This window comes from Halichoerus grypus, chromosome 1 (genome assembly GCF_964656455.1).
Source record: "Halichoerus grypus chromosome 1, mHalGry1.hap1.1, whole genome shotgun sequence".
NCBI classification, from domain to species: Eukaryota; Metazoa; Chordata; class Mammalia; order Carnivora; family Phocidae; genus Halichoerus; species Halichoerus grypus.
The window spans coordinates 49,759,659-49,775,147 of record NC_135712.1 but is presented as its reverse complement, the minus strand read 5'-3'; the positions used below and the strand labels follow the sequence as shown (position 1 = coordinate 49,775,147).

Sequence of the window (15,489 nt, the reverse complement as noted above, 5' to 3'; positions counted from 1 at the left end):
AAAATATCTGTAACTTTTCTTTTTAATTTTAACAGTATTGAAGTAACTATATTCATATTCTCATTCCTAGAAGTATGTTTTTTTCATTAAAACTAGGAGTCATTTAGATGACTCTCAGTTTTCATTCATAAGGATGTATACTGAAGAACTCCAGGAAAAAGACCAATTATAACATGAAAAAAGGACAATGACAATGAACAGATTATTTCAATAAATGGGGAAAATGAAGTAGAATCTCAGATTCATTCATCTCTAATATCTTAATGAAATGGGTGGGGGGAGGGAAAATGTCATGATCAGGAAGGTGGTTTCTCCAGGGTAAGGCTTATCCATTGTACTTCGGCTGTGCTGACCCCTGCAATTTCCCCAAATATGGGAAATTTGGTTGCATATTTTGTTGAAGAGGGGAACTGCATTCATGCTTTTTGGAGTCTTCTTAGAAGCACTACAGTAAGGTCTCTGAGACAAAGTCTGAGAATTTGTGCTCCTTTCTCTTTTTAGTGCTTAGCCTGTCCATGCTTTGGTAAAGTTGTTTTTGTGTTTCTCTCTTCCCCCTGGGGACAAAAGGGAGTCACACCAATGTGGACTCACAGGAGCTGGTTTACTCTCCTGCCTGAAACAACAAAACAATACAGCAACAAGACCACACAAGATCCACAAAATGCATCAGGCAAAGAGGACAGCCATCCCGAAGACATGGAAATACACAGGTGAGTGGAGCCCTACAGTTGCTCCAAGGTACTGCCTCCAGAGAGTTTCCAAGCAAGGCACAGGGGAGGGGAAACTGAAGGGGAAGCCCAGTAGACCTGGTAGAGTTGAGGACACTGAGCTGAGAGTCCACAAGACGGTGTATGGGGGAGGACAGCGCTGCAGAAAGTCAACTGGTGAGATCTGTGGAGGGGCCCTCTCCCATGCAGCAGAGTCCGGCTCAGGGCCTCCACGGGAGTCAATGACCCCAATTCAGGGGCAATCATTTGAAAGCATTAGAGGAAATAGGGCCTGGGGCTCACACAGCATTGGGAATAGAGCCCGTCCCCAACAGATAGACAAAAAAAAGAGCTCCTGAAAAATGTCTCTTAATTCAAGAGGCACAGAATGGAGGACTCAGAGAGGTCTTGCCATTGGAAACTCATCATTAGCCCTCCACTGAGAACTGCTCTGGACCACCAAACAAATTAAAGAAACACCAGAAATGATCAAACTGTTTCTAAGTAACTTAAATGCATCCCTGAACAAAGCTCAAAATTATAGAAAACGCAAAAGTATCCAGCAACCAACAAGGTAACATTCACACTGTCTGGCATTCCATCCAGGAGTGTGAGGTATGCCGAGAAGCAGGAGACATATCCCTCATGAGAAGACAGATTAATCATCTGAAAATGACCCAGAGCTGACACAGATGCGAGAATCACCAGAGAAGGACATTTAAGTGTTTATTATAACTGTATTCCATCAGTTCAAAACATTCAGCAGACCTACAACTATATGATCAACTAATCTTCAACAAAGCAGAAAAGAATATCCAATGGAAAAAAGTCTCTCCAACAAACGGTGTTGGGAAAATTCGACAGCAACATACAGAAGAATGAAACTGGACCACTTTATTACACCATACACGAAAATAAAATCAAAATGGATGAAGGACCTAAGTGTGAGACAGGAAACCATCAAAATCCTATAGGATAACATAGGCAGAAACCTCTTTGACCTCAGCTGCAGCAACTTCCTACTAGACACGTCGCTATAAGTAAGGGAAACAAAAGCAAAAATGAACTATTGGGACTTCATCAAGATAAAAAATTTCTGTACAGCGAAGGAGAAAATCAACAAAACTAAGAGCCTGCCTATAGAGTGGGAAAAGATACTTGCAAAGGATATATCTGATATAAGGTTAGTATCCAGAATCTATAAAGAACTTATCAGACTCAACACCCAAAAAACAAAAAATCCATTTCTTAATGGGCAGAAGACATGAATAGACACTTTTCTAAAGAAGACATCTAGATGGTTAACAGACAGATAAAAAGATGCTCAACATCACTCATCATCAGGGAAATACAGATCAAAACCATGATGAGATACCACCTCACACCTGTCAGAATGTCTAAAATTTATAACACAGTAAACAACAGATGTTGGTGAATTGCAGAGAAAGGGGAACCCTCTTGCACTGTTGGTGGGAATACAAACTGGTGTAGCCACTCTGGAGAACACTATGGAAGATCCTCAAAAAATTAAAAATAGAGCTACCCTACAACCCAGCAACTGCACTACTAGGTATTTACACAAAGGTTACAAAAATACAGATTTGAAGGGGCACATCCACCCCAATGTCTATAGCAGCATTATCAACAATAGCCAAACTATGCAGAGAGCCCAAATGTCCATCGACTAAATGGTTAAAGAAGATGTGGTATATATACACAATGGAATATTATTCAGCCATCAAAAAGAATGTAAACTTGCCATTTGCAAAAACGTGGATGGAGCTAGAGTGTATTATATTAAGTGAAATAAGTCAGAGAAAGACAAATATCATATGCTCTCACTCATATGTGGAATTTAAGTAAAAAATCAGATGAAGATATAGGAAGGGGGAAAAAAGGAGAGAGGGAAATAAACCATGAGACTCTTAATGATAGAGAACAAACTGAGGATTGATGGATGGATGTGGGGACAGGCTAGATGGGTGATGGATATTAAAGAGGACACTTGTGATGAGCACTGGATGTTGTATGTAAGCGATGAATCACTAAATTCTACTCCAGAACCCAATATTGCTCTGTATGTTAACTAAAATTTAAATTAAAAAAATATAATTAAAAAAAAAGTTATAGGAATCAAAACATCAGGTCATAAAGAAGTTTTACCTATGGTTGATATTTATATATTCCAGCTTGCACTTTAATATGCAATTAGTTTCAAATCTAAATATTATATAATTGGTTTATAAATTGTCAATGTGATTAAACAGCATACTTTCCATTTTATCAGAAAAAAATCAAACCTTGCCATAAATATATTATTGAAAAGTGTATTTAAATCCAGGTATGAAGAAGTAGTTTGTAATCTCACTTAAAACAATGATGTAAGTTTGGGGGAAAGCTGTTCGAAGAGATTTGGAGACCAATCAGGCCCTAGAAATCTTAAAGGGCTAAAATGGAGAAGGTGAAATATATAGAGGGGAGCCCCATATTTGCTACACTTTTATCTCTCAGAGCATTCGCTATTTAAAATCAAGTGCCATAGAGAAGAAATAAAAAACTGTGTAAGTAGAGCTTGTGGAAGATTCTCTTGACTGAATAGAAAAAGACTAGATTTTGGTGCTACTAAAACAGGATATAAGACAGGTTTCCAAACTGTGTTGTGATTTGTAATAAGAAATATGTATTTGATCTTCATTCCTGTTCCTGGCAGCAGCCCCTAAAACACTTGTAATTTCCTAAGTGATAAGAGCAATGGGAGAATTATTTGTCATGATATTTGGTATTTTGTCCTGGGTTCCTGAAATAGCTCCAGAACAACAAAGGCAAAAAAAGTGTCTTTTGTTATTCATAACAAGCCCCCTTCAACGACACATGAGTTTATGTTAATGAGATGATTTTTGGAAAGTTCTTAGATAACCGCAGAATGAGGTTGCCAAGGAAACCAACCAGGGTGATTAAAGGGTTGGAACTTTCAGCCCCATCCCCGATCGACCTCTGCACTAGAAGGACTGTAGAGAGGAACTGAAGGTTGAATTAATCACCAATAGCCAATGATTTAATTAATCCTGCCTATGTAATGAAGCCTCCATAAAAATCCTAAACAATGGGGTTTGGAGGGCTTCCAGGTTGGTGAACACATGGAAGTGCTGGGAGGGCAGCATTCCCAGAGAGGGCATGAGCTCTGTGTCACTTCCCACATACCCTATGCATCTCTTCCATCTGGCTGTTCTGAATTGCATCCTTTTATAATGAACCAATAATCAAACAGGTAATACTTTTCCTGAGATCTGTGAGCTGTTCTAGCAAACTATCAAAGCCAACAAGGGGATCACATGAACCTCCAATTTATAACCACTTGGTCAGAAGCACGTATAACAACCTGGGATTTGGGATTGGCATTTGAAGTGGGGGTGGTCATTTAGGACTGAGCCCTAAGCCTGTGGGGTCAGTCTGCTTTAACCTCAGGTAGATATATCAGAATTGAATTGAATTGAGGACACCCAATTGAAGAGAATTAAAAAACTACTTGGTTTGGGAAATCCTCACACATCTGGTGTCAGAAATGAAGGATTCTGAAGGTAGACAGAAGAGGGTTTTCTTTTTGTTTGTTTTTTTGCTTGTTTGTTTTCCTTTCATAGACCCAAAGGAAAACGAGAGAAATTAGCCAACATTCTGCCTGCAGTTTTTCTCAAGACATTTGCTGATATTTAAGCTGTGCATGTCAGGGACAGGAAGAAAAGAAAGAAAGCAAATAATAACAATAATGACAAAAACAATAATAGTAATAACAGACCAATAATAATAATAGTAGATAAAATAAAACTAACAAATCTGCAAAAAAAAGGCTAAAAAAATCCAAATAAAGCTTTCCTCTCACAAAAATCTGAAATCTATCCTTCAGATTTCTTAATCCCAATTTGTATCACCATTTGCTTGTATTTTATCTGTCTACTAGAAGAAACTGATATTCCCTCTACAATTTCTCATGTACAATCTCAGCATTTCATGTAAATTTAATCAACATTCCACACATGACCAAATGACTGAAACCAAAAGGAAAAAATAAGTCAATAGAAATAAACCCACATGCAATCCAATTATTGATATTATTGAATTATATAAAGTTTACAAATCTTAAATGTAATGATCGATATAATTTTACAACTATATATTTCTAAAACTATCACCCATATCAAAACGTAGAAAATTACCAGTTCATCAAAAGCATCCATTATGCCCTATCCAAGTCTACATTCACCAAAGTTAACCATAGTAGTAATGGCTATCACCAAAGCTAAGATGTGTTTGGAAGAAAAAATACAGACATGCAAATAACAAAACATATCTTGGAAACATTTATAAACTTGAAAAGGTTTTTTTAAGCATCATTTTTAGCTTTAATTTTATTTATTTTTCAGGTTTCAAGATTGTATTTCAGATATCACATTGAATGTAATTGGCATGTCTCTACACTTTTATTTTAGAATGGTTTTACATCTTTGTCTTTCATGATATTAATATACCTGAGGAGTACAGGCCAGTTATTTAGTGGAATTTAACTCAATTTAGATTCAGCTGATGTTTTCTCATGAGTGTATTCAGATTATGCGTCTTTGACAGGAACATTACAGAGAATGATACTTGTTCCTCTCAGTGTATCCTATCAGGAGGCACAGGTTGTTGGCTTGTGCCTTTATTCATAGTATTAAATTGATCACTTAGTTAAGATCCTGTCTGCCAGGTTTCCTCGCTAAGAGGTTCCTGGTTTCTCTTTCTAATTAATGGGTCATTTACAGAGATGCTTTAAAACTATATAAATATTATGTTCCTCCTCAACTTTATCCCACTAGTTCTAATACCCATTAGTGATAAATGCTTGAATCAATTACCAAAATGATTACAAAATTGTCTATAGAAGTAAACTGACATAAAAGAAACTATTTTTTACCTTTGCTCACCATTTTATTAAAAAAAGATCGAATGGGGCGCCTGGGTGGCTCAGATGGTTGAGCGTCTGCCTTCAGCTCAGGTCGTGATCCCGGGGTCCTGGGATCTGGCCCCACATTGGGCTCCTGGCTCAGCGGGGAGCCTGCTTCTCCCTCTACCGCTCCCCCCTGCTCATGCTCTCTCTCTCTATCTCTATCTCTGTGTCTCAAATGAATAAATAAAATCTTTAAAAAAAATTGAATAATTTTTAAACTTTCTAAAATAATCATTAGGACATTCATTATTCTAAAAGGTATTTGGGGTTGAAATAATCTGAAAATATTAGTTAAAAACAATCACAATAAGTTGTGTGGTTTGGGCATAGGGATTAATGGAGATTGCATCAGACTATGCACAAAAGGAACAAATTTATAAGATGGTGAGAGATATCTGTATAATTTTCCAGTTTGTTTGCGTGTGTCTGGTTTCCATGGGCTTGTTACACCACAGGTAGAAGTAACAAGAATACTCACTGAAAGAAGTTTGTTTTTTATTATTCAAAGGACGCTAAGAGCTTAAATGGATTTGGGAATTGCTCAAATAAGGTTGATATTTGGGAATCAGGGAAATGAATGAGATTTTTCCCAGGGAGAACATTTTACATAAGAACAGAAGTGAGTTCAGAACAAATGCATGGGAAACACTGAGTTTTAAAAAGGCATAAAGGAAGGAATTCAGAAATCATTCTCAAAGAGGTAACAGAAGCATGAGAAAGTGGTGTTCGGGTATGCACAGTGAAATCGGAAGGCACTGTTCCTGCTTTCAGAGAGCTGTGAAAATAAAGACAGGAGACTCACTAGGGTGCCTAATCTAATCTGGGCAGGGAGGGTGGTCAGAGACTTCCAAAGAAAGGTACCATCTATGCTGAGATTCAAAGGAGGAAAGGGATCTGAGACATAATGTTCCAATTAGAGGGAACATCATGTAAGAAGGGATAAGGTAGGCTTGTGCAGGTCAAGCCACTGAGCTAATCACAGGCCCAGGACTAATCATAGTCTTACAGAAATAGGCAGAGACAAGAAATAGGAGGAGTCCTATATATCGCAATTAAAAATTTGTGTTTTGCCTGTATGAAATGGGGAACTAATAACCAGATTTACTCAAGGTAAGGAAAGTTTCAGCTCAAGAAAAGACATGGTGTATTTTAAGGAGAACCAACTAAACATCACAAGAGAGTAGGAGTCATATCCCAGATTTATCTGTTAATACCTGTAGGAATTTGGGTAGGCTATTTTCTCTTTAAAATGGGAATAAGAATACTTACCATTTTGAGTTTTTGAGACATTTGAATAAAATAACTTTCATTGTCCCTGTACCTGAAAATGAGGTTATAGTCAGTTGTTTTTATTTTCCCCCTTTACTTTAAAAATACCCTTTCCTCTTTATTATATAATCTTCAAATTCTATAAAATATAAAAATCTTACACCATTTGCAGCACACCTCTCTGGTGCCCCACATCACTTTTCCTTAGCCCCTGCTCTTTTTAGCTGAAATTATGGTAGACAGTTCAAGTCAGGCTCCTCTCAATCTAACAAAATCCTGACTCAAAGGTGCACTGTGCATCCTTCTGCTGTGTGCCAGGGTCTTTGAGACTCTGATAGCCAGTGATTGTGCAAATGCTGGAAGGAACCCTCAAAAATAGGGGACAGAGACAGTGGGTAAATATCCCATCCTCCCAATCTTCAGGCAAACATTGTATATGCTCCTCAGGAAGTCCCATTAGGAATCAAGCTCCCCTCTCCTTTGCCTACAGGACTGGCCTCATTAATGGATGGCATACACTGGCTTTTTACTTTCTATCATTCTTTCTGACTCCTTACTTATGCTTTCTGAGATAACCTCTAAACTACCTACTCCCAACCCCTCCCAGCCTGATTTCAAGGAAAACCAAACTGAAATTCTATCTCATTCTATTTCATAAGAACACATTTAATTAATTCTTTAATTCTATTACTTTAAATTGATAGATTTCTTCTCTATTCTCTTATTCTTTCCTATGAAATGTCATAACCCCAAAGCCATTTGGCCATCTAAAGTCACTACTTTTAACTCATAATTTAAAAAAAATTAAAAATCTGGTTAATTAGATCATCTCTAAGATTTTCTAAAAATTGTTAATTGTATTAATCAAAGGTTTACTAAAATTTAATGTTTGACACACTTATTTATTATTTATTTATTTTTAATTAAATACAATTAATTAGCATATAATATCTTATTGGTTTCAGAGGTAAAGGTCAGTGTTTCATCAGTCTTATATATTACCCAGTGTTCATTACATCACATGCTTCCTTAATGTCCATCACTCAGTTACTCCATCCCCCATCCCACTGCCCTTCAGCAACCCTCAGTTTGTTTCCTATGATTAAGAGTCTCTTGTGGTTTGTCTCCCTCTCTGATTTCGTCTTGTTTTATATTTTCCTCTCTTCCCCTATGAGCCTCTGATTTGTTTCTTAAATTCCACATATGAGTGAGATCATATGATAATTGTTTTTCTCTGATTGACTTATTTCACTTAGCAAAATACCCTCTAGTTCCATCCATGTCCTTGCAAATGGCAAGATTTTTTTTTTTTGATGGCTGAGTAGCATTCCATTGTGTGTGTGTGTGTATATATATATATATATATATATATATATATATATATACCACATCTTTTTTATCCATTCATCTGTTGATGGACATCTGGGCTCTTTCCATAGTTTGGCTATTGTAGCTATCGCTGCTATAAACATTGGGGTGCAGGTGCCCCTTCAGATCACTACATTTGTATCTTTGGGTTGAATACCCAGTAGTGCAATTGCTGGGTCATAGGGTAGCTCTATTTTCAAATTTTTGAGGAAACTCCATACTGTTTTCCAGAGTGGCTGCACCAGCTTGCATTCCCACCAACAGTGTAAGAGGGTTTCCCTTTCTCGGCATCCTCGTCAACATCTGTCATTTCCTGACTTGTTAATTTTAGCCATTCTGACAGGTGTGAGGTGATATCTCATTGTGGTTTTGACTTGTATTTCCCTGATGCTGAGTGATGTTGAGCATTTTTTCATGTGTCTGTTGGCCATTTGTATGCCTGCTTTGAAGAAATGACTGTTCATGTCTTCTGCCCATTTCTTGATTGGATGATTTGTTCTTTGGGTGCTGAGTTTGATAAGTTCTTTATAGATTTTGGATACCAGCCCTTTAACTGATAAGACATTTGGAAATATCTTCCCCCATTCTGTCGGTTGTCTTTTGGTTTTTGTCGACTATTTCTTTTGCTTGCTAGACAGTTTAGATTACCTTAAATATTAATATGAGTTTGAACCCTACAAATTACCAATGTTTTAGAGCATTTAGAAATGTATTGAGTCACAATGTTTGGCAGAGCAGACATTGTTGTTGCCTATTGCAGTCATACATCTCTTCACACTCCCCCACCCCCCGTTTTCCCTACTGATTTAATTATAATATATTTAGGTAGAGGATCAAAACCCACTGCTCTTGGAAGGGTAAATCTCAAAAGAATAAATTATTATTGGGGCGCCTGGGTGGCTCAGTTGGTTAAGCAACTGCCTTCAACTCAGGTCATGATTCTGGAGTCCCGGGATCGAGTCCCACATCGGGCTCCCTGCTCAGTGGGGGGTCAGCTTCTCCCTCTGACCCTTCCCCTCTCATGCTCTCTGTCTCCCATTCTCTCTCTCAGATAAATAAATAAAATCTTTAAAAAAAAAAAGAATAAATTATTATTTAACTAAACCTGTCATAGAAACTCATTTTTTTCTAGCTATGATTGGTGTACGTGTGAGCAAATGACACCACTCTGGCCAACAAGATGAAAGAAATCTACTGGGATAAAACTGAGGTTTTCATTTCTGAAACAAAACAAAATAAAACAAAACCCCTCAGTGCTGCCTAAGGAAATATCTTCAACCTTTCTCTTATTCTTGCCTTGAATATAGCCAGGAATCTTGAAACTGAAAATTAGAATAACTTGAAATGATGGCATTTTTGGTTCACTGAACTAGCATAGGTAATTGCATATACCCTAACTCCACATCTGTGAGGGAAAAAATGCTCTCTAATTTAAGCTATTTATTAGTTAATAGTTTAATAGATAAAGTTATTTATTTATTTATTTAAAGCTGAAGCCATTCTTAACCAATATAGGGAGGGAAGAGAAAGGCTAATGGTAACATTTTTCTCACAGGCTGAAAATTTTGTTTTGAATATCAATGAATTTTGGAATATCTAATTCAGGTGTTCAGGGTCCTAAGGATCCAATTTAGAGACTTTCTTAGGCATGGAAGGGAGACTGAGTAAGCTGCAAAATCTATGAAATGCCCACCCTTATCCCCATTTAAACAGAGCAGCCTGGCTGATTTTAAGTGTTGTGATTTCCAGTAAGAACAAAGTTCTGTTTCTACAACATTTGAAGATACCTAATGTGAATCATAATCTTCAGAGTTATATAAATATTTAAAATATTAACCATATTGAATTTTTTTAAATAAAATTTATTTTATATTTCTGTCAGAAACTTCTATATTTTTTCTCTGTCAGAAAATTCTATCTATTCTTAAATTAAAAGGTTAGATGACAGCAGGAATTTGACCTAATTGTAGATAATATTATTTATGACATTTATGAGGCTCTGCAGCAATAAGCTAAGGAGTTTTGGTAATTTTCCAGAGAAGCATTATTGAAATTTAAAAACAGATTTATACATTAAAATATGTAAAACTTTGTTGTTGTTGCTTTCTTTTATAGCTAAGTTACAATTTTGCATATTATATTCTTGGTAGAAAATGACTTGTAAATTAAAACTGGCACCTGATAGTTAAATAAAATAGCAATGAGACAGAACAAAATGTTCACCTTTTAAAATGTCCTTTTACTCATATTAAATATTAAATTATTTTCATAAATAGCAATTTTTGTGAGACTACATGAGTTTCAGGATTGAATATTAAATATTACCTTTTTCTCCTGGATTAATCTGCTTTTCAATCTTTTTATTTATAAAATAATATAAGCTTAGAAAATAGTCAAAATTTATTCTTTCTATGTCTCATTGCATCTTAAGGATTTAAATAAAAGTGAATACAAAATAGTGCACACATTATTTTAATTGATTTTAAAGGAATGTTCAAAGAAATGAGTCCTTAGAAATCACAAAAATGTGATTAGGTAGTAAGTCATAGATAGTAGGCCTTTGGGAATACCTAGCAGTGTTCATATAGAGGTGATTTGCATGGTCAAATATGGTGTTATTGTTTTTCTAATAGACTTTATTTTTTTAAGTACTTTTAAGTTTACAACAAAATTGAGCAGAAAGTACAGAGAGTTCTCATATATACACCTGTTCTCACATGTGCATAGCTTCCCCCCAAATCAACATTCCTCACCAGAATGATACACTTGTTACAGTTGATGGAGGAACACTGCCACAACATTATCACCCAAAGTCTATAGTTTACATTAGAGTTCATTTTTGGCATTGTACATTTTACATTTAATTGTTTTGACAAATAATGATGTGTATCCACCATTATATTATCATATAGAATATACAAACAGATCAACACAGATCAAAAGTGGAGAACTGAATATTGAGCCAGTAAATCTAACTAACCAAGAAAATTAATCTGTGTAACTACATCTGGAAAAATCCACATATTTTAAATATTTGTTTTCACTTATTAATTATTAAGTTACACTATTTCTTGTGACCCTGTATATAACTTTTTTGTTGAGATAACATACCATAAAATCCATCCTTTTGAAATGAACAACAGTGCTTTTTAGTCCATTCATAGTTTTACAGCCATCACCACTAATTCTAGAACATTTTGATCACTCCAGAAAGAAACCTGGCTTCCATTAATAGGGAACCCTCTTTATGCCCTTCCCCCAGCCTCTGGGGAGGGGGCTGGGAACTGTCTGTCTCTAAGATTTTTCTTTTGTGGACATTTCATATAAATGGAATCAAACAACATGTGGCCTTGTGTGTCTGTCCTCTTTCACTTAGCATAATGTCATCAAGGTATATCAATATTGTAGCATATATCTGTAACTTTATTCCTTTGTGTGAATGAATAATATTCCATTGTTATGCATATGTCACATTTTGTTTATCCGTTCAACTGATGGGCATTGGGTTGTTGCACTTTTGGCTATTTATGAATATTGCTGCTGTGGACATTTATGTAAAAATTTTTGTGTAAATATATGTTTTTAGTTCTCTTGGCTGTATAACTAGAAGTGGAATTGCTGGGTTATATACTAATGCAAAGTTTAACTATTTCAGGAACCGCCAAACTACTTTCCAAACCAATTGCAAAATTTTACCTGCCTACCAGCAATGCATGACGGTTTCAATTCTATACATCCTCACCAATGCTTGATATTGTCCATTTCCTTTTTTATAGTTATCATCGTAAGTGTAAAGTGATATCTCATTATGATTTTGATTTCATATTCTTAATGACGAATGATGTAAAGCATCTTTTCCTGTGCTTATTGGCCATTTGAATATATCCTTGGATAAAATGTCTGTTCAAATACTTTGCCCGTTTTTTCCCTGGGTGACTCAGTTGGTTAAACGCCCAACTCTTGGTTTCGACTGAGGTCATGATGTCAGGATGGTGAGATTGAGCCCTGCATTGGGCTCCTTGCTCAGCATGGAGTCTGCTTAAGATTCTCTCTCCCTCTCCCTCCTTCTCTACCCTCCCTGTGCTTGCCCTCTCTCTCTCTAAAATAAATAAATAAATATAGATAAATAAATAAATAATAAATAAAATCTAAAAAAAAAACAAACACTTTGCCCATTTTTAATTGGGTTATGTATGTTCTTAATGTTGAGTTGCAGGAGTTTTTGTTTTGTTTTGTTTTCTGGATACAAGCCCTCATGAGACATATACACAAATAATTTTTCCCTGTTCTGTGAGTTTCTGGATTTTGTCCTTTGAACCACAAGTTTCTTAAATTTATGAAGTCAATTTATCTATTTTTTTCTTCTGTTGCATGTACCTTTAGTGCCATATACAAGAAACCATTGCCTTAACCCAAGCACATGAAAATTTGCCTATATTTGCCTTTAAAAGTTTTATGATTTTAACTCTTTAAGTTTTTGATTTATGTTAGTTGTTATATGTTGTGTGATGTATGGGTCCAGACTTATTCTTAGTATTGAATATCCAATTTTCATGGCACCGATCTTTGTAAAGACTGTACTTTCCTTGTTGAATTGTCCTAACACCATAGTGAAGATTAAATTGGCCATAATTGTAAGCATTTCTTTCTCAATTCTCAATTCTATTCAGTTGATCTATATGTACATCTTTCTTCCAATATCACATTGTCTTGATTATTAAGCTTTATGGTACATTTTTGAAATTAGGAAGTATAAACCCTCCAACTTTATTCTTTTTCAATATTTGCTGTTTTGTGTCCCTTGCATTTCCATATGAGTATTAGGAGCAGCTTGTCAATTTCTGGCAGAAAAAAAATAGCTAAGTTTTTGAGATTTGGTAGGGTTTGCATTGCATGTGTAAAAAAATTTTGACAATAATAACTTAATAATTAGTCTCCTAACTTATGAACACAGGATGACTTTCTTTTTATTTGGGTATTTTTTTCTTTCAAAGACATTTTATAGTTTTCAGTGTAAAAGTCATGTACTTCTTTCATTAAATTTATTCCTAAAGAATTTACTTTTTGATGCTATTTTAAGAGTCTCATGCTCTACCGACTGAGCTAGCCGGGCGCTGTTTGATGCTATTTTAAATGGAACTATTTTATTAATTTTATTCACAGATTATTTATTGCTAGTGTTTAGAAATATAATTGATTTTTTACCTTGTTTCTCCAAATTAATGAATTTATTAAATCAAATAGTTTTTTGTGGATTTCTTAAGGTATTTTATATACAAGATCATATCATCTCTAAACAGAAATAGTTTTACTTCTTCCTTCTCAAACTGGTTATCTTTATTGATTTTTCTTGCCTAATCTCTCTAGCTAGCATCCTCTTCACAATGTTGAATAGAAAAAAAAAAAAAAGAAGAAGTAGCAAGAACATTCTTTTCTTTTTCTTCATCTAAGAAGGTAATCTTTCATTCTCACAATTAGTTGTAATGTTAGCTGTGAGTTTTTCATAGATTACTTCTATCAAGTTGAGGAAGTTCTCTTCTATTAGTTTTTTTGAGTGGTTTTATCATGAAATGTTAGGAAATTTCAAATGCTTTTTCTGTGTCAAATCATGTGATTTCTGTCTTTTAACTATTAATATGGTGCTTTATATTAATTGATTTTCCAATGTTAAGCCAACCTTACATTCCTGAGATAAATCTTTTTTGATCATGCTTTTGATCATGGTATATAATCCTTTTTATAAATTACTGGATTTGGTTTGTTAGTATTTGTTGAGGACTTCCATATCTGTATTCATAAGAGATTTTATCTGTACTTTTCTTTCCTGTGATGATTTGATTTTGGTATCTGGTTAAAATGTCATAAAGTGAGTTGGAAAGTACACTCATTTTTTTTAAGAAGCGTTTGTAGAAGATTGGTGTTAATTTCTTAAGTTTGGTGGAATTCACCAGTGAACCCATATTTTTCTGAATTTTTCTTCATGGGAAGTTTTACAGTTATTAATTTGATATCTTTTTTTAATTTTATTATGTTATGTTAATCACCATACATTACATCATTAGTTTTTGATGTAGTGTTCCATGACTCATTGTTTGTGTATAACACCCAGTGCTCCATTCAATATGTGCCCTCTTTAATACCCATCACCAGGCTAACCCATCCCCCCATCCCCCTCCCCTCTAGAACCCTCAGTTTGTTTCTCAGAGTCCATAGTCTCTCATGGTTCATCTCCCCATCCGATTCCCCCCTTCATTTTTCCCTTCCTACTATCTTCTTCTTTTTTTTAACATATATTGTATTATTCGTTTCAGAGGTACAGGTCTGTGATTCAACAGTCTTACAAAATTCACAGCGCTCACCATAGCACATACCCTCCCCAATGTCTATCACCCAGCCACCCCATCCCTCCCACCCCCCACCACTCCAGCAACCCTCAGTTTGTTTCCTGAGATTAAGAATTCCTCATATCAGTGAGGTCATATGATACATGTCTTTCTCTGATTGACTTATTTCGCTCAGCATAATACCCTCCAGTTCCATCCATGTTGTTGCAAATGGCAAGATTTCTTTATTTGTCATAGGCCTATTCATATTTTCCATTTGTTATTGATGTTCAATAATTTGTGTCTTACAAGGAATTTGTCTATTCCATCTAAGCTATCTATCTAATTTTTTCATGGTGTTCCCATAAATACTTTTTATTTCTGTAAAGTCAGGAGTGATGTCCCTTCATTTCTTTCCAATTTTAATAATTTGACTTTCTCTAGTGTGTTATTGGTTAGTATAGGTAAATATTTGTCAATTTTGTTGTTCTTTTCAAAGAGCCAAATTTGGTTTCACTGATTTTTTTCACCCATGTTCTATTTCATAATTGTTTGCTCTAATCTTTATGACCTTTTCTTCTACTTGCTTTGGGTTCTGGTATTCTTCCTCTTCTAGTTTCTTAAGTTAAAAGGGTTGTTATTGATTTGAGCTCTTTTCCTTTTTTTTTTTAATAGATATTTTTACAGAGTCTAGCTATATATTATGTGCTTTTAAAATAGCAATTTCAGTTATTACACAAAATAAAACAATTATCTTTTTAAAAAGATTTTATTTATTTATTTGTCAGAGAGAGAGAGCTCACAAGCAGAGGGAGTGGCAGGCAGAGGGAGAAGCAGACCC

At 35.2% G+C, this 15,489-nt stretch overlaps 1 pseudogene; it reads left to right on the top strand.

Annotated features, from left to right (window-relative positions):
- The first annotated feature begins 277 nt into the window (after window positions 1-277).
- On the top strand, window positions 278-428 carry LOC118528450 (U1 spliceosomal RNA; annotated as a pseudogene).
- The last annotated feature ends 15,061 nt before the right edge of the window (window positions 429-15,489 follow it).